This window comes from Triticum dicoccoides, chromosome 7B, assembly GCF_002162155.2.
Source record: "Triticum dicoccoides isolate Atlit2015 ecotype Zavitan chromosome 7B, WEW_v2.0, whole genome shotgun sequence".
NCBI lineage: Eukaryota > Viridiplantae > Streptophyta > Magnoliopsida > Poales > Poaceae > Triticum > Triticum dicoccoides.
This window is the reverse complement of record NC_041393.1, coordinates 150,745,096-150,767,527: the sequence shown is the minus strand read 5'-3', so window position 1 is coordinate 150,767,527 and position 22,432 is coordinate 150,745,096. Positions and strand designations below refer to the sequence as shown.

General features: G+C 43.5%; 3 pseudogenes; 1 reads left to right on the top strand and 2 right to left on the bottom strand.

Annotated features, from left to right (window-relative positions):
- Window positions 1-1,074: 1,074 nt before the first annotated feature.
- On the top strand, window positions 1,075-4,509 carry LOC119340688 (annotated as a pseudogene).
- Window positions 4,510-19,970: 15,461 nt separating this feature from the next.
- LOC119341913 lies at window positions 19,971-20,238 on the bottom strand (annotated as a pseudogene).
- Window positions 20,239-20,676: 438 nt separating this feature from the next.
- LOC119341392 lies at window positions 20,677-22,151 on the bottom strand (annotated as a pseudogene).
- Window positions 22,152-22,432: the final 281 nt, after the last annotated feature.

Sequence of the window (22,432 nt, the reverse complement as noted above, 5' to 3'; positions counted from 1 at the left end):
TTATAGACGGAGAAGAGCCTTTAGAGGATCAAGAGTGATTCCTCAATAAAACTAATGGGATTTTGAGGGAGGGCTGAACGCGATGTACTGAAGGGTTCGCTTTCGCTGATCGGCGCTAGTCTTTCCTGCTGTGAATTTCCCAGGTCGGGAGGGGCCCTTTCCTTCTACCTTACTGAACCCATTCACCAATGATTGGATCACTCAAAGCTAAAGACCAATTCCTTCCTTTTAGGTGGTCTAGGTGGCTGGGATACTATGCCCTTCTTTTTAGAGGCTCAAAGACAAGTTCTTTGAAGGAAGCAAAAGAACCCATATGTCTCGGATGAATTCTACCCTCTTTTTGTGCCGGGAAGAAGAATGAGATCCAACTCAAAGTCAAGGAAAGCGGCCTAGACCACTGACTTTTGATGGAAGGCTTCTGAACATGGATTGGTCTGATAAAGCTAATTTTTCGGCGAATCAAATATTTTCTGAGAGCACTAGACCTTCTCTCTTTCAGGATTGATTCCCACTCACTGCCTGATAGCAGGCATGGCCCATGAGACCTATTGTCTTATTGTACTGGCTCACTTCACTACTTTGGAGGATGGGGTTTTCCTCTTTTTGGTTCGCAAACGCTCTAACCCATCGAGAAGCTCCATCCAAATTGGAGTTGATGTGAGCACTTCCCCAGAGGCATAGGCTTTTTCTACAAAAGGGTGGGAGCGTAAAATGTAGGTGAGTCAATTGCGTGTGGCCTTCAAGTATTTCGTATTGTAACAATATTAGATTGGCATCCAAATAAAGGTGCATGTAAGGTTCCTAAGGGATACAATTTTGTCCTAATCATCGAGAAAGATGAAATAAGTTGATAGCGCAATCTCATACTAACACATACTCTCTAAATATTTCAGAACTTGCATGCGGCCTTCAAGCCACAACCGCGGTATGAGTTCTGATCTCATACTTTGGTTTGGGGGCTGCTGGCCCCTTCGCGTCGACAAGGAAACCGTGGACGACAATGGGTTTAGAATTCGAATAAAACGAAGACCCTATCGAACAAATAGAGGAAAGGGCGGAAAGGGAAAAAAAGTAAAGTCTAAGCGACATATGGCACAAAAAGGAAATCCAATTTCGGTAAGACTTGATCTGAATCGTAGTTCAGATCCAAGTCGGTTCAGTGAGGGCGACCGCGAAAGTCACCGAATGGGTTCGGTTCGTCTTTTCCTGATCTTTGTTTGTCCCCCCAAAAAAGGCGTGAGAGGACGTTGCAGATGTCCGAGACGGACACGACTTCTTCTAACGCTAGAAGACCATAGCTAGAAACCCGGTACCAGAGCATGTCGTGAAAGACGCACACAGGGCGGGCGTGCTTCGACCGTGTCTCCGGGGCACAGTTGAATGTAGATATCATGAACGCGAGGATAAGGATACCAGGCCGAGAAACCCGGGCAAGTACTCCCCTAATGTGCCGATCGCTAGCGCATCCAGGGCCCCGGCGCCCAGCTCTGCTGGAGAGGCCATCCCTGATCTGAAAAGTGCGTCTGCGGTTCGGATAGACTGATTATGCGAACGCCTAGCCCCAGGAATCAATAAAAAAACAAGTGCTAAGTTTCATTTCAGATCAGTGAATAAACCAAAAAAGAGTCCTTTCTCGCTCGAGGGCACACTATGCTCCGCTTCAACAAATGAGAGTTTTCGGTGGAACCGGTGAACCACGCGAGCTGGTTATTTGCGTGGGGTAGAGGGCTCGTAGTACCTGTTAGCGCAGCTATGCAGTGGAAGGGAAGGAGCCTAAATCGACCCCCTTCTTTCTTTTTTATTCAAAGACACAAAAGCAAGCACAAAAGAGATTGGACTCTCGGATGAGAGAAAGCAACTACCGTTTCGACGCGCCCCTGACCCTATCTTGATTCAAACTGAAAACCCTCTCTAAGGTGGAGCCTAGTTGAAGCTGTCATTCAAAGAATAAATGGGAATCCAAATCCAGTTTTAGGGATATAGATGAAGTCTCGCTCAGTAAAGAGAGTTGTAGATTCGTAGAAGAGGATCAGAGTACGCGCGCTACAAAAGGCAGCTAGCCAATGAAAGTAAGTGGAAAGAATATAGTACTTTTGTACTGAACCCTCCGGGGCCCCCGGTTGTTTTGGCGCACCCTACCCCAACGTTAGACTATTGCCTTTTTAGCCTATGCTTGCTGCTTGCAGCATGGATTCGATAGATCTATCGAATCCATGCTTCCCCCGCCCCGAAGCGAGACTCTATCCAGATCTCAAAGAATAACGAGCTAGGCGGCCGGCAGGCAAAGAAAGGGGGCGGGGCGATTACTTGAAAATGACAACCGCCTGTTCCAGCAGCGGGGGCCTTGCACGAAAGCAAACCTACAATTAAGTAGCAGTTGCTTTCGCTGATGGGCCCAGTGAGGGGGGCATTGTCCCTCAGTTCTTACCAACCTCAGGTGTGTACATCTAACTTATTATCTTCTTTTTTCATGCAAGCTTGACCTCAGCTGTCCATTTCTTATTCATTCAGGGTGCTCCTAGTGGACTTGGCGGTGCTCCTTTCTCAAACCAGAACAACTCTGAACGTTAGGGAAAATAAGGGAAGACCACCTGAGCGAACTGACCGAAGGGACTTTACTTATCCGAACCAAACGTTAGCGGCTTAAGCTAAGCCTATCATGAGCTGCATTGCTGCTTGATCGACGGGGAGGAAGATCTCAAAGTATGGGGCAAAGGATCAAGCGCTTTGACTTTGCTTTGTCCCCTGGGATCCACCACAGGTTGGGTTTGAGAGCCGTGTGATGGGTGACTATCTAGCACGGTTCAGAGAGCACATGTATGTAGTCTGCGCTGGTGAATGGAAGCCCCCGCCACAAAAAGAGGAGGCTCTTCCCACGGCTCTATCACCATTGACTCTATTTATTATTATGGTAAATCATTGTATCAAGATGTCAATCTTAGATCTTATTTTAGTTCGATACGTCCACCTACGAAACTCGCCCTTGGCTTTCGTCTCGGTAGGTGTATTATTCTACATTTTCCCAAAAGGACATTCATTCATTTCTTTCTTCCCGAGCGATCACCATGACTAAAACAAAAACAAGACAAGAAATCAAGACCCGTACTACAGGAAAAGGGCTGGTGGCCGACATTTGGGAAAGTCGGGCCGATCGGGTGTCTTCATTCAAGCGAGGGTACAAAGGAAGAACGAAACAAAGTGAGATGCCGGGGGGCAGGAAAAAGAGTCGAGTCGATCGACCGGGAGAAGCAAAACGAAATCCGGATTTGGCCGAAAAAGATGCAACGTTATGGATACCATGACCAATCACCATCGAGAAATTAGAATTTTGATAAATCACTTCAGGTGAGCGGGGCCTTCAAGCGGCCTCAATACGCCGGGGTTGTAAATGACATACCTTTCCTTATGGGAAATGCTACCTCCTTACTAAAAAGGAATAGAATCAAGTTATTTTTACCAAAGAAGTCCCGCTCCGACGGCCCGACGAGTCATCTACTAAAAAGGACCCTCCCCGTTGTACGCCCCTCCTTGAATTATTCGGTCATGCAATACTTTTTTAATACTAAGAATAAAATGCATTTTGACCCCGTCCTAGTTCTCAATCATTTCGTGGCACCGGGTGTGGCTGAACCATCTATGATGGGGGAGCGAAGGATGGAAGCTTAGATAAGAGAATACACTCTCGCATCGCTTTTTTTAGAAAGCTCTACCAGCGAGAAAAAGTGTTTGGCCCGAGCCAAAAAGAGGTTGATCCACTTCATTCGCCAAGCGAATGATCTTCGCTTCACGCGAACAACAAAAACCACCATATCGCTCTTTCCTTTCTTCGGTGCTACCTTCTTTTTTCCAAGGGATGGGGTTGGGGTGCATAATAACCCTTTTTTTGAGTATGCCCGGAAACAACTCCTAGCTCAATTTAGGATCAAATGTAGGAACCTCATGGGTAAGGATAAGGTAATGGAATTGATAGAGAAATTCATAGACCTAGGTAGGATAGGAAAATTGATAAAGGGAATAGAGATGATGATAGAGATCATACTGAGAAAGAGGATAATTCCGTACGGGTACAACTCTTATTTGAACGAAGTGCAAAAAATGCGATCTTTTTTGTCTAATAGAACAAACACTAATACCTTAATTGAGTCGGTAAAGATCAAACCTGTTTATCAAAGTGCTTCTCTGATTGCTCAAGACATCTCTTTTCAACTGAGAAACAATCCAATCTCATTTTGTTCCATTTTTAGTAAAATAGTGAAGGATATTCCATTAATAATGCCAAAAGGGGTGGAGGGGATACGTATTTGTTGTTTTGGTTGATTAGGGGGTGCGGAAATATCTAGGACTGAATGCGGAAAGTATGGAAAAACATCTTGTAATGTATTTAACCAGAAAATCGATTATGCTCCTGCGGAAGTATCTACTCGTAACGGAATTTCAGGTGTCAAAGTGCGGATCTCATATAGTCAAAATAAGAAGGGACGTGCTATATCCGAAACATACGAAATATAGTAAATATTTTAAATGCAGATGTAGTAGGGGTCGCGAAACGGATGGTACACAACTTGGTTTTGGAAATATGGCACCGAAAATTGTAGAGCTGGTCGTCATTCATATTGAGCCATTGAAGCAGCACGTCGGGCTACAATCAGACAATTCCATCATGCTATGAGCGGACAATTTCAAAGAAATTGTAAGATATGGGTAAGAGTTCTCGCAGATCTTCCTATTACGGGGAAACCCGCAGAAGTTCGAATGGGAACAGGAAAAGGAAATCCGACGGGTTGGATTGCTCGTGTGTCCACGGGACAAATCCCATTTGAAATGGATGGTGTGAGTTTGTCAAATGCTCGACAAGCCGCTAGATTAGCTGTGCATAAACCATGTTCATCAACCAAGTTTGTTCAGTGGTCGTAACGTAATTGGTTAGTGGGGAAAAACCGGGCCGGGACTCAAAAGAATTTGGTAAAGTTTTTGTTCCTGAACGAGGGAAGTGGAAAGACAAAGAGGGATAGGGAGCACGCCTCCTTCTTTTTTGTAATCGCCGAAATTGTACGACGACCCTTCTTGTTCCAGGCATACGACCCTGAGACGTGACGGTGTCACTTTTCCGGCCCGGTAAAGTGACAGTTATATAAATAAGAATAAGAAAGAGAAGCGTGATGTTGTCGTGTTGTCAGCAATCAAATTATTGTAAATAGATAGTACGGTTGCGTTGTTTCAATTTCTGTTCGTACTCTGATTGCTGTGGTTGCAGCTCGATCTTGGCAAATCTATCAAATGGATGTCAAAAATGCTTTCCTTCATGGTGATCTACATGAGTTTTTTCTATATGCAGCCACCTCTGGGTATTGAAGTTCCTGATGGTCATGTTTGTCGCCTTCGAAAGGCCCTCTATGGGAAAAAAGCAACCACCTCGTGCTTGGTTTGAGCGGTTCAGCTCTGTGGTTCAAGCTGCTGGTTTCTCTTCTAGTGAGCATGACCCTGCACTTTTCACTCATACATCTGACCGCGGTCGTACCTTGCTTCTTCTCTATGTTGATGATATGTTGATCACTGGAGATGATCAGAAGTACATTGCTTTTGTTAATAAAAAGTTGAGTGAGCAATTCAAGATGTCAGATTGATTTTCTCTCCGTTATTTTCTGGGAATTGAGGTTGATCAAACTAATGATGGTTACTATCTCTCTCAGCATCGCTATACTCAGGATTTGATCTCACGCTCAGGTCTTACTGATACACACACTACCGCTACACCCATGGAGCTCCATCTCCAATTGCGCCCTAGTGATGGTACTCCTCTTGAGGGATACCACTCGCTATCGTCATCTTGTAGGCAGCCTTGTGACCTCACTGTGACCCGGCCTGACATTGCTCATGCAGTCCACATTGTCAGTCAGTTTGTCAGTGGTTACTTGAGGGAGATGCAAATACTTCATTCTTCCATAGTGCTGCCAATGGAAGACACATAAAATGTAATATTGCTTCTTTGGAACATGAAGGAAATGTTATAGAAGATGAGAAAGAGTCACAAGAACACATTTCTAGTTACTATAAGAGACTATTTGGTTCAGAGGACAGGGGGGACATATCTCTTGGTGGAAGCCCCTTGGTTAACAGAGCACATGCTATCAGAACTAGACAATGAAGAGTTGACTAAGCCTTTCACTATGGAGGAAATAGAGTTAGTAGTTAAAGAGATGAAAACCAATACAACTCCTGGCCTAGATGGCTTACCAGTAATCTTTTAGAAACATTTTTGGGAGATGGTTAAAGAGATGGTCAAAAGAATGCTTGATAGCCAGCATGCTGAGGAGTTGCAACTTAGAAGACTTAATTATGGGGTGGTTACTCTGATTCCTAAAACGAAAGATGCTGCAACTATGAAGCAATATCGTCCAATATGTTTATATTATGTTTGTTAGAAAATTGTGACTGAAGTACTGACAAATAGGCTTGAGAGAGTTGCAGATAAGGTGGTGAGTAAGAGTCAGACGGCATTTATGAAAAACGGAAATATTTTAGATGGGGTGGTCACTATCCATGAGGTGTTTCATGAGCTTAGGAGGCGTAGTGAGTATCAATATTAATGGAGAGGTTGGCCCATATTTTAAGAGCTACAAAGGATTTTTGCATGGTGATCTCACCTCTTCTTTTGAATTTGGTGGTGGTCACAGAAAAGGGGGTCACTCAAGTGTACGGCATTCTTTGTCCGTCCAGATTGCGGTACATGTTCAGATTACTCTGGATTGTAGAGGAACGAATTTCAGGCTACTTTAGATGGGGTGGGCTGCACCCATTCTCGGTACGTACAAGGTGGGCACCCATTCTCGGTTAAGATGGGAAATCCTATAGGGGTAGAAATGCTACATGAAAAAAATCCGCTCTTGGTGTATTAGGAATTGAAAGTAAATCAACTCCTTCCTCTTAGAGCAACCTGTCGCAGCTGTGACTACTCTTTCTATTTGAATTGAATGTCAGCGAATCACTTGTTTCACTAATGTGATTAGTCTTGACTGCAGGTTTTTTCTTTCTATAGAGAAGTGACTGGGTTAGGGATGCTTATTAAAGGTTTGCTTGGTGGCTTCCTTGCTTGACAGGCTTTCCTTTTTGATTGGCTTGGTCTGCTAGTTCCCAGAAATCACTTCCTCTAAGTCTTAAATAGCAGAACCTACTCTTTCTTCAAAGAATGTAGCATACCTAAGAAATGATTTCTCTAACGAGTCAAATCCATTGTGAAATAAGGAAATGCGCGGATCGCTTCTTCTACCCTTCTCTTATTCGCATTTCCTGCTTACTATTGAAAGAAAAGCTGTTATTGCTGCATATCCCCTTTTCCCTCTAATTCGAGCGAGTAAAGGCGCAACTTCCTCATCTTTGCTTTATAGTTTGATATAATATAGAATTGGATTTTGCTTTCCTTTAAGGAGCTCTAGCTATCTTGCTGATCCACCAGTTCATACTATTAATGAAATCTCTTTCACCCTGCCCGCGGGTAATCCCTTACTGAGCCTACTCAAGCAATCTCCCATTAGCCGCTCTTTACTTTACAGTCAAGTGATTGTAAACTCCTTATTTAGGCTAGCGACTTTGCTGATTAACAAGATTATCGCATTGGAGCTGTGAAAGTTATGTAAACTACTTCTCTAGCAAGTAATGAATCTAAGGTCAAAGCCAATGAGTACGCCGGATGTTGCATTTTCGCAGTGAGGGAAGGTTGGCTTGACAGGCTTTGTTCTGGATGTTGTAATCTCTTCTCATGGTCTTTGTTCGCTTTATTATCCCGTTGTGAGAATGACTAGGACTATGGATCCACACGCCCCCCTCTAGTTAGTACTTTCCGAGTAGCGCAAGGCTTCTTCGTTGGCAAATAAACGAATTAATGAACTAATTTCCTAATATGACGTGAACTTGAACTAGCATTGATCAAGTCCATGAGCTCATAAGAAGGAGTTCTTCACGTGAGAAAGTCCACGGCTTAGCTTAATTCAATAAAAAAGAAAGTATCCAATTGACTTTAGGAGCGCCATATGTTTCTATTTGAAACGGTAAAGCGAGGCTCACTATAAGGGTCATAGCTAGTTCAGGATTGGTAGGAAAGTAATACAAATGATTGTAATATGACAACCCCCAGGGGAGCTAGCCTTTGTGTTAAGATTAAAAAGAAGAGCCCTCTTTTCATACGACTTGGTGATTCCATTGCTCTATCTGGCCGCAAGATTCGATCGCGTACAACACGAGCACGAGATGGGTTGGGGACTTAGAAATGAGCTATGCTCCAAGAATTGACCCCTGAACTACCTTTGCTCGCCTTTTCTTGTAGAATCCATTCCCCCTCTTTTATATATTTAGAATGCTTTTAGGGCTAGTGGAATAAGGCTGGAACCCATCAATATCGCTAAACCGAGAGAGTTGCTTGTGTTGGGTTCAAAGTTTCGCTCTACCAAGGCAAGATATAATATGCATCCAGCTTTAGCTGAATATCGTGAGTGTTCAGCGAAGTCTGCTAGCCATTGGCCTTACCTTCAGGATACTCCTTTATGTCTTTGCGATGTTTGGTTATAAGAGGATGTTGCTCTTTAGAAAACGCGTATAGTGGCCTTCATCGATGGGACAAACGCTCCAGTGTATGCGTTACAAGGCAACTAGCATTTTGTCATGGAAGTTCGTGAAAGAATGTTCTTGTTTTTTCGTTGGAAAAACCAACGTCGACGTCAAGATTAGTCTCCTTTCCTTTCAAAAGTGAGCGAGCAGAGCTGAAAAAGATGGAGTTACCTGGAGATGAGATTTCTTTCTACGGATATGAAGGATAGAAATATGCTATTTGCTGCTATTACAACGAATCAACCAATTCGTAGTAAGTGTTCTCGTCTTCCCAATCTACATGATTTTTTCCCAACCAACATCTCTCAGAACTTTGCTATAACGCCAACGCCTGAGCAAATTGCCGGTGTCACAATAGTTTTACAAATAGAAGGGTATTTGGGACAAAACGAGTCTGAACAGGGAGGAGTCAATTTAGCTAGAACAGTATTGGGAGCCCGCCACCGAAATGGCGAAACTTGGCAGGGCATATTAGAGGATATTCGGGTGGGTGGTGGTATGTATAATTTTATCCAGAATCTGCCTGGTGCCTACCCTAATACCCCATTGGATCAATTTTCCATTATCCCAATAATTGATCTTCATGTGGGCAACTTTTATTTATCATTTACAAATGCAGTCTTGTATATGCTGCTCACTGTCGTTTTTGTCGTTTTTCTTTTTTTTTGTTGTTACGAAAAAGGGAGGTGGAAAGTCAGTGCCAAATGCATGGCAATCCTTGGTCGAGCTTATTTATGATTTCGTGCTGAACCTGGTAAACGAACAAATAGGTGGTCTTTCCGGAAATGTGAAACAAAAGTTTTTCCCTCGCATCTCGGTCACTTTTACTTTTTTGTTATTTTGTAATCCCCAGGGTATGATACCCTTTAGCTTAACAGTGACAAGTAATTTTCTCATTACTTTGGCTCTTTCATTTTCCATTTTTATAGGCATTATGATCGTTGGATTTCAAAGACATGGGCTTCATTTTTAGCTTCTTATTACCTGCGGGAGTCCCACTGCCATTAGCACCTTTCTTAGTACTCCTTGAGCTAATCTCTTATTGTTTTCATGCATTAAGCTTAGGAACACGTTCATTTGCTAATATGATGGCCGGTCATAGTTTAGTAAAGATTTTAAGTGGGTTTGCTTGGACTATGCTATTTCTGAATAATATTTTCTATTTCATACGAGATCTTGGTCCCTTATTTATAGTTCTAGCATTAACCGGTCTGGAATTAGGTGTAGCTATATCACAAGCTCATGTTTCTACGATCTCAATTTGTATTTACTTGAATGATGCTACAAATCTCCATAAAAATGAGTCATTTCATAATTGAATAAAAATGAGGAGCCGAAGATTCTAGGGGGCTACAGCTGCGCTTTTGCAGCACTGAACATGGTTCCGGGTACTCAAGATATTGCGTTTGTGTTTGGAGAGGTGTAGATTGTAGATTCGAGCCGAGAAGACCAGGAAAGATAAGGATAAAGAATGTCATATATCTCAGGAGCTAGATCACTTCCCGATGAACAAGTAAGAATTGCCTCAATAAAAATGGATGGAATTGGACCGAAAAAAGCCATTCAGCTTCGTTATCGATTACGTATCAGTGGGAACATTAAGATGAATGAGTTAACTAAGTATCAGATTGACCAAATTGAACAAATGATAGCTCAAGATCATGTTGTTCATTGGGAATTTAAGAGGGGAGAACGAGCAGACATCGAACGATTAATTTCTATTTCTTGTTTTCATGGAATTCGTCATCAAGATGGATCGCCCTTACGCGGTCAACGAACTCATACTAATGCAAGGACTGCTCGCAAGCAAATTCGGAAATGAAAGAAGGATACCGAAAGAACAAGCAACGGATTTCACGCTCATCCCTTGCTAAAGCGCATACGTTTTCTTGCTCCTTGGTACTTTTCTGATCAATCACACTTTTCATTAGTTCACTTGATTTTTTGTTCGATGTCTTGAACCGCTTACTAATCACGTATATGTATAGTAGGCCCCCTTCACCACTCCACGTCTAGCCCGTCTTGGTCTCGCTTACTTTTCCCGCCTATCGTATCGGCTCGGCTTCGTCCGTCAAGCAACAGCTTCTGCCTTTGACGGCTTCACTATCGCTCATGACTGGTAGTAGTTGTCTCTATGTAGTAGTCGGCCTTTGTTAAGCTTCGCCAGAAACGACTAGTCTCTTCCCGAATGCCTCTTTCTTGTACTAATTAATGTGTATGGTCTAGTCTTTCCAATGCCTCCTTCCTTGCCGCCAACGCATGCTAGATGGAGAGTAAGCAAGCTGCCGTGCTTGCATTGCATTCGTTAAACGGTAGCTTCCACGCCCTTCCTGCCTGCTTCAGTTGATGTGAATGATCGTGTCTTCAACATCAATGTCAGTCTGGTTAGATATGTCATTGAAACAAATCTGTTTTTTCTATGTTTTCTTTTCGGATGATGAGGATGAGCCAGCCGATCCTAACATAATTTTGGAGGAGCCGGACGACGAAGCCTCAAAATCAGATAAAGATGTCTCCGACGCGACCGGACTTCCACTAGATTTTTATAGGGGTCAGGAGGGAAAAGATATGCTGTTTTCTATCAGTCCCAAGCGGATACTCCCCAGCTTCCACGATCCGCTTACCGAGGAAGAGATGCGGGAGGACCCAGGGCCAGAGCAAGTTGGGTTGGGGTATAGAGCCGTAAGCACGGTGGGGGTGACACAGGATGTGCTCGTACGGTTCATAGTTGGGTATTGATATTCTCATGGATTGTTGGGAACGCCCTCTATATTCGAAATATGCCTTTCTAGGAGCATTACGATCTGCAGCTCAAATGGTCCCTTATGAAGTCTCTATTGGTCTTATTCTTATTGTGCGCCTTGTGAGCACGTTTGGATCCGCGAAGGCAATCGCTCGGATCTTCCCCTAACCCAACCCGGGAACAGACCGGAGGGAACTGCAACATGAGGAATGTTCGTGTCTCGTTGCAAGGCTCATTTTGAGTTTTGGGTCATAGGGCGGGCAGTGCAGTCCGGGGCACAAGGATCCTGGTACTACCCAGGTGCGAAGAAGCCCGGAGGCGACTGCAATGAGCAAAAATGTCACTCACCATCCTATACGACGAGCAAACACTCGAACGTGAGAGCAAGGGATCACCCAACGGATGGACGAGATCCAAGGAGGGAGGAGAGAGGGAGGCAAGAACCATGCTTTCAGAGAAGTGGCGGTCGGAATCCACTCTGACAAAAGAAAATAACAGACTAAGCCATGCCGTAAGGGGGGCATTCTCCACACGGGACGGGGCCAAGGCCTTCATGTATGGGTGACAGATCGGCCATAGGAGTACTTCGGGATATACACCAGGGCAACTAATGTCGAGCATACGATGATGCCGCCCGTTTTCATTTCATGAAAGTCCCCGGTATAGGAAAGGGCTGTAGGTGATGGCGCGTTCTGCTTCTTAGGTCGATGAAGTCGTTCCCATGGGATCGTGCGTGGCAGCTCGTATAGATGATGATGAAAGGCGGGCCGCTTGAATCAGGACCTATTCTCATAATAGGCAGCAAGCAAAGCTAAATAGGAAAGGGGGTGACTGATGACTGCCTTTTTCGTCAGAAATCAAAAAGGGTGGAATGTGGAGCTAATGTGGCTGGCTACAAGTATAGCCAAAGAAAGATGAGACGAGACGGATTGTCAGAGGACGCAGCGGGACTACCAGGGGAAAGCCTACCCCCGCTACTTAACATAGATATCTATTCTCGGTGCGCATATTCAAGATTTAGAATCTCTTTCCGACCAGGCCAGGCCGAATCGGGCCACCACTTGGGATGGGAATGGCTCAGCCCAGATGCATCATTTGATGAAAGCACTCAGTCCAGTCGCCTCTGATCAGTGGCTTGTCAACCACCAGACCGTAGCTCCTCACCAAATGACCCTGCGTTGGGGCAACACATCACATGACTAGTTCGCTCAAGGACCACACCCTCTCGAGAGCAGGATGCCGACCGAGATGGAGCGCCAACCTAGACTTTCCTTGGGCTTGCCTTGCCCCAACATCTAAATAAAGGGCGGGCGCCGAAAAGGAAGCAGTGATGCCTTTTTGACGAAAGCTTAGCTTGATAGGCGCAGCTTACTCACCCTACTCCCTTAGACAATGCAATGCTCTGAACACGAAAGTTTGCAGTTCAGCCCTCTTCTCCCATGCAGAGTCGCATGTAGCGCCTCGGATAAAAGCATGGACGAGCCACATGCAGGGAAACTTGCACGTGTGGTTCTGGCTGGGGACCCCGGTATGCTGTACTAATATGTGTAGGTCCCTGTAATCCGAGTGAGATTGTCATGGCGCAAAAGCAGATATACCGGTATTCCCTTGTTCCCCGTATTGGTTATGTTCCTTATTCCTCGTCTAGCAGAAACTAATCGAGCTCTGTCTGATCTTCCATAAGCGGAAGCTGAATTAGTTGCAGGCTATAATGTAGAATATGCGCGGGATGCGATCCTTAATAGTTCACTATTGGCGGAAGCCAATGTCTCGGGGACTCATTCTGACTTAAACAAGGGGTGGGTCTTTACCAACTTCCAAATCCAAGATTTAGGGAAAAAAAGAGGGGCCGGGCACTCTTAATTCTTCATTCGAAACTCATGAATGTCGGGTCGGAGGTTTTTGCCTTGTTATCAAAAAGGGGAGTTGAGTAAAGCAAAATCCCTCCTTGGACGAGCACGGGGCTTAGTCAAGTAGAACCGGGTTGCGCTGCTTGATGCTCCGATCGAAAACAAATCAGTGGGGCCATGCCGGTACGACAGAATATGCGTTAGAAAGGTCAATCCCTCCCCCCCTTTTTTCTTTTTTTAATGAAAAGCCGGGCCGAACTTCTAAAAAGCAGCCCACCCGCTTCCATAGAACAATATCACGGCAACATAGACCTAAGTGGATATTGGATCCTGGGGAACCATCACAAGTACGGCCGGCCTATAGAACGAGAATGCCGTGTCGTCCAGTGGAGCTTAGAAGAAGGTGACTCGGAGCCTAAGGAAGGTGACTCACGCAGAAAACTGACTCCTTTTCAATAGAAAGGAATAGCCAAACCTACCCAGCTGGCTAGTCAATCTCAATGATCTTATTGCCGGCAAAGAGGAGACGGACGACCACAGTCCCGACCTTACCAGCACCGTAGGTTTACTAATCAATGAAGCCCCTCAACCTACTATCTTTTCTTACAAACTCAACCAAGCCTAACCAAACCCCATGCTCATGACATGTTCTTGATATTGATTGAGTTGGAGGGAGTCAGAGACTACCACGAAATCCTTCCATAGTCACCCCGGTGACCTTTGTCATCAAAGCGTCACGACAGTTTCCAAGACCCCTCATATAATCTCCAGTGGGGATCAGTCGGAGCACGTAGGAATGCCGACCACTACATAAGCCACGTCTGGCTGAGGCGAGTAGCAAGCGGGGGAGAGTATTTTGAAGTACAAGAACGTTGGGGTGGGACGCTAGTACTTAAACTAGGGTTGCTTCTTAGCGCTAATCTTGCATTTTTCAGCAGTTAGTTGTAGCGCGCCTTCCCTCCTTCTCTCATTTCGGAAAGATTTGGCAGTATTTTCTTATGATGACCTGTTCGAGAGAGTACGAAACATCGGTGTAAAAGATTGAGTGGGATGGTTATAGTAAGGGGCGAACCAAGTGCTTGCGCGAAGAAGCGAATCAATCAGAATGGAGACAAGGAAAGGAATCGAGGCCCGGCCCGGTAGTGATGCCTCTCACACGAATGGGAGTTACTTTTCTTTATCACCGTAAGCGTTACGAAATGGACCCGCATTCCCCTTTGCTTTTCTTTTGCAACTAAGCTTAAAAGAAACATAGTAGTCTTGCAAGCCATTAGAAAACTCATTAAGTGCTCTGTTGAGTGAATGCCTGTTGAGAAGCTTAGGTCATACATTTCCAGCTAATTAGAATACAACCATGAAGGTGGGGTTCGAATGCCATACAACTATTTATTCTGGTAAGTAGGATTGGAATGTAGTCCCTTTTTATTGGATCCGCCGCTCCGTTAAGTGAAATTCAAAGTAGGTGTGGGTCTAGGTAGAGGAAGTCATAAATCAAGTATCAAGTATTGTTATAAATATCGTATATAGTAGTTGCCAAAATCACAAGCATCACACACTTCGATCTACTTTATTAAATAACTTAGCTAGATAGAACCGACTCAAGCTTTTAAATGAAAGAAGCAATAATGGCATAATTTCTGTCTCAAGACCTCTTGCAGCTACAGCCAATGCAGCACCTCCTTGATCAACATACAACACATCCCATTACGCCTTGCTCGAGTCGCAGTATAAAGAGAGACACCTAGCGGGGAGCCCTCGGCAGAGTCCCTATCGTTGTTGCAACAATCACACACAGAGTTCCGGAATTTCACATTTGTGAGAAGAAAGGGTATGTGTGTTTGAAAGGAGTGGTGCAAGAACGTATTATGAGCCTCAGTCAACACAACTTGTTTCGCCTTTTCCAAACAACATTCTTATCAGGACCCTCCTTTATATAAACCACTCGTAGATATATACCTGCCTGTGGCCTCAGATGAATACATCGATAGATAAGAAGGGAAATGCATCATCTAGAAAGGCTTACTGAGGTTTAGGGACGTTTGTATGATGGATCGTACGCTTACTCACGACGACTTGGCTATTCAATAAAGGACGGAGTCAACGTGAGCCTTAGGGTCCCAAAATATTCCATTGGTGTCAGCTATTAGCGATTATTCAAAGTCATAATGGTATAAATTATTGGTCAATTCCACTGATTCTTCTTTCCCGTTCCTTCACTGGCTATAGCGCCTTACCTCTTCTGTGACTTGTCCTGAGATGAGAAGTATCAAAAGTGCCGGGGTTTGGGTTTATGTCATGCTAGACTCACGTTTCTCGTTCTTACGCGGGTCCGCGACCTTACAAGGATACACAAGCTGGTGAAGGTTTCGGAGAAGCAGCAAGCTGTTCGGATTCAAGTTAGCTTTGAGCAGGCCTCGGGCAAGGAAATGCTTTGGCTGTGCCAGGAGATAGTCGGCTCAGGGGCTTTTGGGCGGAGCCAAAGTGGTCCACATACGTACCATTTCCATCATCACAAGATCCCCTTTTTTCTTTGTGCATAGAGATAAAGCATGCTCTTATATTTAGATAAGAGAGGGATTTTTCTCAGTGCTTCCCCTTATCGGCTTGATCTTCTTCTGCCCCTCGGTAGAGTGAGTCTACTTAGCGAACTGGCAGGACGCGGAGATCGATTGATCAATATGCATATCGAGCATCTATAGTTATTCTCTCTTACCAAAAGATATCTCATGTCGCTTCCAACATTTTGATGAGTAAGGGAGGGTATTTTAAACAAGATAACTATGTATGACCATCTTCCAGTTTCCAATCTATATCTTTCATTGGGTAAGTAAGGGGAATAAGCAAGAATGGTGGAAAGCTTAAGAAAGTGCTAGTTCCTTTGCTGCGAATGGGTGGAATTGGTATCCCCAAAAGGTTGTTCTCTTAAAACCTCTGGCAAGGGTGTGTGGAAGAGTTCAAGTCTATCCCTTTGGTTAAGCTACTGTTGTTATACATCTCTACTATTATGGGCCACCACTTACTTAAAGGAAGTCGAGTACACATCTCCTTCAACCTGAAGGGCGAGGACCTGCAACGACGTAACGTTTGAAATAAAAGTAACCAGCATAGGAGAGTGATCAGAAAGCATACGACTTGAGGGAGGGTTGGCTAATAAAATTAGAATGAAGATTCCGCTCTATATGATAAATGTTGGTTGACTTTGATATGAAGTGTTGATTGTGTTTTCTATTCGTTCAGACCCCGATAGTGCTTCTCGTTGTGATGGAAGGAGGGTTCATTCTATGCAAGATATATGCTAATTTACAAGCATGAGACCCTCCTTTCGGGCCGGTAGACAGAGGCCTCAGTTCCAACGAAACGAGGAGCAAAAAGAGGTCGTGTCATACCATACAGATGAAATGAATGGAAGATATTCCTGCTATTTCTGTGCCTATTAGTACTTCACTCTGACCACATCAAGAGGAGTAGTTTGTTTTTCTTTTGTAAAGCGAGCCCATGGAAATATATAGGAGAACATAGCTTGTTTTGTAGTAAGTAAATTCAAAGGCTCAAATCGTCTATATCAATGCAAGTATAGCTGGATGGAGTGACTCGTGCTTTCGAACCATAAACTAATGCCGCCTCTCGGGAGCGCGTGTTACTATTCCATTCTCTGGAGCACAATCCAACGGAAAAAAGTATGTTTCCAACCTACACCTTTAGTTGTTCCAGCTCGTGAGGAAGACGACTATGGAATTCAGATTTCCTTTCTCTCGAAGCAAGCCAGTCCTTAATTAATGATAGGGAAGGAAGGAATTGCTCTTAGGCTTGTGAGTCTTTTTATCATATGGATGGGTCGTACAACCCTTACATGGTCTCTTGGCATGAAATTGGGTACTTTTCGTCTATGGCGAGATGGAAGTTATCTGCAAAGAATGCCAACTTAGGACCGTCAAAGTGGAAATCGTATCAACCCACCGAAACTGCTCTTTGGAATGGAATGCATAGTATTGTGCATTGGAATGGAAAAGTCGAATAATCAAGACATGGATCTAGTATCAACATGACCCAACTTCCATTCTCATGACCCAACTTATTCAATCACTTCCATTATCTTTCTATTGCTACAAATCGACAACAAAAAACATCCCTCGGAATTCCTGTTCGATAGGAAAAAATAGCTCTTCAACCAGAAATAGCAAGCAACATGTTTTTCTTCTCTCTTCCGGGCACACACCCTATCGGGTGACGCCACTGACAAACACCCTAAAGGGGAACGCAACACTTCCTACAACAGAAAAAGCAATATCTGAAATCTTTAAGCAACTAAAAAAGACGTATACTAAAAGATATGTGTTGAAAAGGGATGGTCAATAACAAGATGAACCCAATGCCCAATCTTCCCAATAGTATTCCTTAACTCTTGAATTGATACACTTGTTCATGGCATCTATTCTCTATCTTCACTTTTCACCTTCTCATCCTTAACCTCAGTGATCTGTTCCTCCTAGACATCCTTCTGCGTACAAAAACAGAAGAAGAAGCACGGGCATAAATCAATAGAATAGTTTAGTTTCAGAAGTATTTTTTGATTGGTATATCAATCATGGTTTATAGGGAAATAGTTATAATAGGAAAGCTCTGTTAGTTTCTAATGTTTGGGTTTTTGTTTACGGCAATAGTAGGTTTCTTTCTTTTCATATTTAGAATATAAGCATCAGTTACATTTGACGTCCAGCCTTTTTATAGAAGAGAAAGGAAGGTTAAGGGCAAGGGCGCATCATAATATATAAGAAAAACTTGCTCTTTGAGGGGAAATTTTTCCAACTAGAACGATAAATGAGAAAAAGTACCAGTCGTACCAAGAACCAAAGGCGCCAGCTTTCATTGACATATATACCGTATCTTTTAGCTGAAAAATCTATGGATAAGAACCGGCTCTGGGAGGAGGGGTGGCGCGACAGAGCAATGAAAAGCTGGGATCTTTCTTTATCTTCGGTCGTGACGCGTTTTCCTTTTGTATGAGAAAGCGCTACAAAACATCCTTCTCGCGGTTTATCTTCTACTCAAGCAATCTCTCTCCTATTCTTCATCCACCAACTAGCAGGAACGTAGGAGCACAAGAGGGTCATCATCTTCTGAAATGATTGGCTTTCGATCTGCTTTCCAAGAGTTGGTTTCTGACATGACCAGAAATAGTGGAATTCTTGTTAGGATTGGCATGTCAAGTTGCTTTCTCAGACCCTAACATAAACCACCTTATCCTCACTCAGATTGTTCTTTTGGACCGAGCAGAAGCACGACCTCTATATGACATTTTCTCTATCCCTTCTAATCTCTCAATGGCATTTCCATCTCTAGATTCAATCAATCAAGTAAGTCCGGATGACACTTGTCTTTATTTAGTGTTTCCCCGGCTATTCAGCTATTACTTGCATCTCAGGTTCTTTGTACCCTTTTTTAGTGACATGCACAATGAGGTTTCTGGCATGACCGAATCTTTTGAGAATATCACTTATTACGTTAATTTCTTCATCTTGATGTACTCAATCCATTCAAATTCCATAATTCCAATGCTACAATCCCTATATTAAGATGAAGTAAGAAAGCATCAGTCCTCTTATTTTCTGTCTTCTATGAAAGAATGTAGCTCGCTCTTTCAACCCGGGGCCCCCTTCGGGGAACTGTTTGAGTTTTAGCATCGACCCCATTTCCTTTTGAGCGTATTACGCTTGACTCGCTACAAAACATTTCGCTTTCTGCGCCACGCTCGTACGTGGGTTACACTCCTAGACTTTCATCTGACTTTGCCATAGGGCAATTGTTTGTTTTCAACTGGATTGGATTCTGAACCAAGAAAGCTAGGCAACTTTCACTTGAAAGAAAGGAGCTTCAGAACTCTTGTATTCCACCAAATAAGAATAAGAATAAGAATAAGAGCAAGAAGGGCTATCTTTGTGAAGGGACCGACACCAGAAAGTAGACCATATTGGCCTTTATTTCGCCAAAATCAAGTAAAGCCCCAGCCCAAGAAATGCAGCAAAGCAAGTCGTCTTTGGTTTGGAGTGAAATTCCCGGATGTATAGGCTTGATCGAGTGCCTTAACTGAAGTGGGCTCTTTAGCTTGCTCCGACAGAGGTCTCCTCCTCCCTTAGCAGCGAGACCAGTCCCTACCTCTTTTCAATCAATATTTCATACCATATGCCTTTTCTACGCCTAAAACAAGTCCATGTCTCTCCTCTCTGAAGTCGAACCTTATTGAAAAGTAGTACGCTTTCTTTCGTGGTGTTCAGGATCCCATGCTTTGTAGTTCACGCATGGCTTTCTCTAACGAAGTTAATGCCGAATTAAAGACCTTAAACGGAAAGACACAGGAGGTGGCAAAAAATGAAAAAAGAGAAAGAGCTTACAAACTTCTCTGAACCCGATAGCCAGCGGAGCCCTTATTCATAGGTTAGGGACTAGCATTGAACAAAGTTGGTGACAGCCGAAGAAAAAGTGAAAGGGCAAGTAAATAATCTAAACATGCAGGTAAGCAGAAAAAAAAGAATTAAAGTAACGCGCCCTACCTGTTAGTAAAGTAAGGCCTTCCAGAGCCTATCTAACACAGACATACATGCAGATGAGGACACAGAAATAAATGGACGTCGATCCAGTACTGAAATTGCATAGCAAAAAATGCAATATGTTCATACTTGATGAAACGCACATCATCCAATTCATGATTTAAGAACAAGAGAACGAGATATTTACTTTTTTTACATCTGTAACTACATTCTCACATTTCTTTTTTGATCTCATGACTTTTTATGCGATCGGAAAATGAATGAGATCAGAAATGCCATCATTGGGGGCAAACAATGCAATAGCTTCGGTGAGAGCAAAACCCAAAATGGCATAACCAAATGATTGTTTAGCCAATGATGGATTTTGCACCACGGAATGAATCAAAGAACTAAGGATGTTTCCAATACCGACAGCAGCTCCGGCTAAAGAAATTGTAGCAGCTCCGACACCTATTGATTTAACACCTTCTAACATCTCAAGTCGAGAAAACACTTTTCTTGTCACGTTTTTCCTTTGTTGTTCTTTCTTGGATTTATTGTTGATGATTCGAAGTACTTGGGCCTGCACCTCCATAATTTTCAAATATTGGGTTATGCGGACCACTAATTTGATACATATTATCACAATTTGCAAGGCTTGTCACGTATTCAAGAAAATGAGCTGTGGATTGAAAATCATCAAGTATAGGTAATCATAAGGTATAGGTATAGGTAGGGGGTCCGTCAACCCTTGTGGGGTTGGGTGGGGTATCCTGAACTACTGGAGCAGCTCCCCCTTGTGGCTGGGGTAGACTCTTAGTAGCTTGGTTTACGCATGGCACGAAAATCTATCTTTGATAATTATGTGCAAAAAGTCCAAAATAGCCTATTGGGGTTCAGTTGGCGAGAAAAGCCATCTTCCTACATCTGCGAGTAAGGGGCAACCTTTTTGATTAATTCACAGGTAAGGTAAAGTGCTTTCTTTTAAAGAAGCATCTGGTTCCATCTTTTTTTTGTTAGTTAAGCCACCTTTTTCTAAGAAGGATTTTTGTAATTCTGGATTAATAGTACTTAGAATGGCTTTTTCACATTGAGAAATTCTGTCTAGTGGCATTCGATCACAGAAGCCGTTGACAGCAGCATAAATCACAACAATTTGTTTTTCAATTGGAAGTGGTTCATATTGTGGTTGTTTGGGCACTTCTGTAAGCCTTGCACCTCTATTGAGTAATGCCTGAGTCGCAGCATCAAGGTCTGAACCAAATTGAGCGAAGGCGGCCACTTCACGATATTGTGCCAATTCCAGTTTTGAACTACCGCAGACTTGTTTCATAGCTTTCAACTGAGCGGCAGACCCGACGCGACTGACGGATAAGCCAATGATAATAGCTTGTCTAATTCCGCGATAAAAGAGCTCTGTTTCCAAACAAATTTGTCCATCTCTAATGGAGATCACATTGGTGGGGATATAGGCCGATATGTCTCCAGCTTGTGTTTCAATCACGGGTAACGCAGTCGAGCTACCTGCACCTATCTAGTCCGATCGTTTAGCGGCTCTGGTGGTCGGCGTAACAATAATGAAATTTGTCGATATGCCACCGCCTATTTACTTAGATCATCATATATAATTAATGCGTGCATTCCATTATCGCGGAAATATTCCCCCATGGCACACCCTGAATATGGGGCCAGAAATTGCAGAGGAGCAGGATCTGAAGCAGTGGCTGCTACAAGAATGGAATATTCCAAAGAATTCGCTTCTAAAAGAATTTGAACTAATTGTGCCACAGTCGAGCGTTTTTGTCCAATCGCAACATAGACACAATACAATGTCTCACTCTCATTTGTGCCCCTTGAGTTCATTTGCTTTTGGTTTAATATAGTATCGATAGCTATTGCAGTTTTTCCAGTTTGTCTGTCCCCGATTATATGTTCTCGTTGACCACGGCCTATAGGAACCAGGCTATCCACTGCTTTTAAGCCTGTTTGCATGGGTTCATGCACATATTTACGTTCAATAATCCCCAGGGCTTTCACTTCGACACGTCTTCATTCGTGATCGCTTAGAGCCCCTTTTCCATCAGTAGGTTCTCCCAAGGCATCGACCACACGGACTAACATGGCCTTTCCCACAGGAACATCCACAATAGATCCAGTGCGCTTGACAAGATCTCCTTCTTTAATAGCGGTATCACTACCAAAGACAACAATACCTACATTCTCATTCTCAAGATTTAAGGTGATTCCTTTCACACCGCTGACAAATTCCACCATTTCTCCTGCTTGAATCTCGTTCAATCCATAAACACGTCCAATCCCATCTCCAACTGAGACCACTCGACCAATCTCATCCACTTGAAAATTCGTGTAAAAGTTGGTCATTCTACTTTCTAATAGAGTTGTGTGTTCCGCAACTCTGGGTGAGAATTCCATACTTTAACAAATTAGATGGATGATATTTTGAAGGGAGAAATCCGCTTTCAAGAAAAAGATCTCTACTTCACACAATCTTGATTTGAATTCTCATTTGGTGAACCAGGCATCTTGGACAAAGACAATAACAAGAAGAGATGGGAAGACCCTTCGCGGTCCTGCTCCCTGGTCTCTACCTTGCTTATCGCCCCTCGTAGGGGCCAGCGTACCCATACCGAAAACAACTTACTCTTTTTATGGGTGCTTTCGACTAGGCTCTCGTTAAGGAATCAGCCCAAAAA